A 4598-nucleotide genomic window follows, 5' to 3' on the forward strand; every position below is an offset into this window, starting at 1 on the left:
TTCAGGTGGAAAACCTTAGGGGTATAATTGGGGGGTCAAATAGTAAATCTGTGTCAATCGGTAGACACAGTGTGTGCAACAACAACTCAAGTGCAGCACCAATTGTGAGGACAGCACAGGACCAGCAGCACAGACGCTCTGTTGCACGTAGGGCTGCCATGATTCAGAACCAATTCAACGTCACTAACAAAAACATGGTCATTTCCCTGCAAGTCTGGCTAGACCAGAGGATGTACACTGGTACAGATAGGAACTGAAAATCCAGGGAATCCAGGGTGGATGAGCCCTGCAGGACCAGTGGTGTGAGTGGCGAAACAGGGAGGGTAGAGGGAGAGTGGGTAGGAAAGAGGGAACTGATTACAAGGAACTATATGTGACCTCCTCCCTGGGGGACAGACAACCAAAAAGTGGGTGAAGGGAGATGTCGGACAGGGCAAGATATGACAAAATACCCATTTATAAACTATCAAGGGCTCATGAGGGAGGGGGGAGCGGGGAGGGAGGGGAAAAATGAGGACCTAATGTCGGGGATTTAAGTGGAGAGAAAATGTTTTGAGAATGATGTACAAATGCACTTTACACAATTGATGTGTGTATGGATTGCGATAACAGTTGTATGAGCCCCTAATAAAATGTTTTAAAAAAAATATGGTCATTTAACTGCATGTTTATTTTTTAAGGAAGTTTAAAAATGCTCCCAAAACAATAGTACCATCAACAATATTTTTTAAAAACCGCACATATAAAACCACAGCACTAGCAGTAAGTGCTCCAATATGACCTGAGATCATGTGCGAGACAGCTCCTGCTTGCTGCTAGTAAACTTTCTTATTTCTTGATTTGTGAAGTGTGTAGGTTTTATACATCGACTACTATTTAAAATGCATTTGACTGCTTCAACTTGGACTGTGTGAAATTTAGTGTGTAAATAAAAGCAGGTTCTGTTATAGACCAGTGACTATATCTATTGAGATGCTCAGAAAAGAGCAGCTACACCTGCCAACTATACCACTTCTGTTCTGAGCACCTCATGCCCCCTTCATCTGGCTTTTAATATTTTCTATAATATATATATATTATTTATTAAATATAAGTATACATTAAATATATATATTTATTTATACTGGGGTTTATCTCTCTTGTATTTTGTCATTGGTAGCCTTCTTGAATCTTTGCTCTGTGTTTTCCTATGATTCTCAGTACATGAACCCAGGATAGATGAATCTACAGACACAGCTAACATAGGCTTCTTGGGGAGTACAGTGGAGGATGTGGGGGTTAGTGGTAAGAGGGAGCTGATATCAAGGAGTTCAAGAAGGAAGAAAATGTTTTGAAATTGATTTTGGTAGCAATTTTACCAGATACTCCTTCATGTGACTGAACTATGGAATGGTATGATGCCTATAATAATATAATAATAAAATGGTTTGGAAACAACAACAAATAAGTGAATAAGAAACTTAAAAAAAAAAAGAAATGTATGAGGTTTCCAACGCTCAATATCCTTGCCAACTGTTCAGTGCTTTTTATTTTCCACTACCTATCCTACTGTTTATGGAGTGGTGTTTCATTGTGGTTTTAATGTGCACTTCCATGATGACCAGTCATTTGGTGTTCATTGGTGATTTATATGTTGGTTTATCTGTTCATTTCGGGGGCTTTTGTTTGAAAATATGTGTTCAGATATGCTCTTCATATCTTAGTTGAGATAGAGCTGAGTTCATATTGTTGACATGTAAGACTTCTTACTCTACTATGGACCTTACCAGATTTATGGTTTTTAAATATTATTCTGCGGACTGGTTTTCATGCTCTTGCTGGGGTGCTTGGAACACAAAGTCTATTAATTTTTATGAAGTCCAATTTAACATTTTATTATTCTGTTGCCCCTGTGCTTTAGGTGTTAGGTCTAACAAACCATTGCTTAATCCAAGGTCACAATGATTAACTCCTCTGGTTTCTTCTGAGTTTTTATCTTATATTTAGGTCTTTGATTTATTTTGACATTAAACTTTTTTTGTATATAGAATGATATAGACTCCAGCTTCACTCCTTTGAATATGGATATAGTTATTTCATTGTCACTAATTGAAGAAAAAATATCCTCCCCATTGAATTCTTCATTAAATATCAACTGACCATAATGTAAAGTTGTGTGTTTTTTTTCTGGACTATGAATTCTATGAATCTCACTTGAACTTTTGAGACCATCTGAAGAACAGATTTAACTTATTGAACCCTAATGACAGAAGCCCTAATGAGCTGTGGGAAGACAATAAGATCATCACTCACGAAGAAAGCAAAAGGTGATCAAAAAGACAAGAAAGAAAGAAAATCTCAAAGTGGATCTCAGAAAAGACGCTCAAACTTGCTCTTGAATCCTCGAGTAGCTAAAGCAAATGGAAGAAAGGATAAAGTCCAAGATCTGAATAGAAACTCTCAAAGGGCAGCTCGAGAAGACAAAGTCAGATATTATAATGAAATGTGTAGAGAGTCAGAGCGTGGAGGAAAGGAGGGCAAGACTTGGTCATCCGTACTTTGGAGAAGGGCAGCAGGCTTGGTAAAGGAGGGCAGCATAGGAGAGGAAGGCCCTTGATAAGACGGATTGACACGTGACTGCAACAACTGTGAGCCGGCGCAGGACCGGGCAGCAGTCATTCGTTTGGTTGTGCGAGGGGTCTCTGTGGGTAGTAGATGACTCACCAGCACTAACTATGAATACCACTCCATTCATCTATAGGTCTAGCCTTACATAATAGAACATTTTTGACTCCTCTAGCTTTGCATTGCATTAGGAAATAAGAAAGTAGAATGATTGCAACTTTGTTTTAAAAGATCATCCTTTGCATTTGCATATGAATTTTAGAATCAGTTCATCAATTTCTACCAAAAATTTATGGGGTTTTGATAGGGATTGTGTTGAATGTACGCACTAATATAGGAATGTGTTGCCATCCTAATAATATCAAGTCTTCTAATACAGGATTGTGGGATGTTTTTGCACTTATGTAGTCTTTTAATTTCCTTCAACAACACTCATGATTCAATTGACTGGCCTTAAGTAAAGCAGTCTTTCCTCCATAACGGTGGTAGAACTTATCCACCCCACTGAAGGCCTTAAGCTAAAAAAAAGGAGGTTTATGGAAGGTATCATCTGCCAAGAAATAAAGACATTTTCTAAGAAATTCTCCTGCTCCCCATTAATTGAAGTTGAGTAGCAGATGCTAAATTTCTATGAGGGATATAGGCTTTGTGATCAATTTTTCTATCCTTCAGTTGGGTTATAATGAGGGAACCTACCCTATAGGATTGTTTTTCAGAGTGAAGGAGAGCAATATATGTAAAGTACTTTCAGCAGTCCTTGTCAAATAATAAGTGCTGTATCCAGGTTTTCCTGATTAGTTGTATAATTTCTTGCCAGTTAAATATAGATCTTAACAAAAAGTTGCCATCAAAGCAATTCCAGCTCCTGTGTGTGAGAATAGAACTGTGCTCAAGGAGGTTTTTAAGGGCTGATAGTTCAAAAGGAAATCACCAGGCTTTTCTTTGTTCCAGATAAGATTGGGCGGACTCAGATGACCAGTTTGGGGGTTAGCTGCTAGGTGTGTGATTTCTGTTGCAGCACCTAGGGACTCCAACCATATTCAATGTTTCCATTTGCCACTGTTTTACATCTTGAATTATTCATTTATTTCCTTTCCTTTCTGACATCTACAAGCAATAGGATCTTAACGTATGTTTTTAACATTTTTACATTAGTCACTGTAAACTGGTACCCAAAGATCAATTACTTTATTAGATCGGTGTTTGTTGAAACAAAAATTAGACCCATTCATCTGGAAAACCTGCTCAGTAGAAGCAAGTCACTTATTGAGTGAGTAGGCCCAGCTCAGCATACACTTCTCATGTGGAGCCCTTGTTGTCTAGTTCTCTGCAGTGACTCTTCCTGATGGGTAATGGTAGAGGGAGCCACGACTGCAGTATTCATTTGGCCACCAATTCAAGGCGCCTCTGTCCCTCTGTGCACCTCAGGACCTATGGTGCGTCTTTTTCACCGTGACACAATGCTTTTTCTGCTCACACAACAAACACTCTATTAAAGTGCTATTCCATGGCTCACAGTTGATAAATCAATACAATTCTGACTACAATTGTGAATCATTTCAATGAGGAGAAGGAGGAGTCTAGCTAGAAACAAAGTGCCACACAAGAGAACAGCTGCTTTTTAATGGGCCCACACTCAAGAATGCTCGAAAGGCATTAAAAACAAACTCCAAAAAGAGTGACAGGCCTGTGGAAAAATAGGTAAGGTAGGTCAATGCCCAGCAGAACCTCATTTTTGAAATAGACTACGAATATTGCAAGCACCTGGGTTGAAGGAAGCAGAGTAAGTCGAGATGAGGCCTGCTAGTGCTGAAAGATAAATGTAGTATTCAGAGATCTGGACAAGATAGAGCAAAGGCATTCCCTGTCGTTGCAGACCTTGTGATCTTCTGTTCTCATCAATAGGGTTGTCTGGCCTGGGAGTAAGTTGTCTGACAAAGTAGTGCATGCTTTGACACGGAAAGGCTTTATGGAATGCCAGGAAAATCACTGGC

The sequence above is a fragment of the Echinops telfairi genome, unplaced genomic scaffold, assembly GCF_000313985.2.
Source record: "Echinops telfairi isolate 266 unplaced genomic scaffold, ASM31398v2 ScPeMD7_6;HRSCAF=24_0, whole genome shotgun sequence".
In the NCBI taxonomy this organism is placed as follows: Eukaryota; Metazoa; Chordata; class Mammalia; order Afrosoricida; family Tenrecidae; genus Echinops; species Echinops telfairi.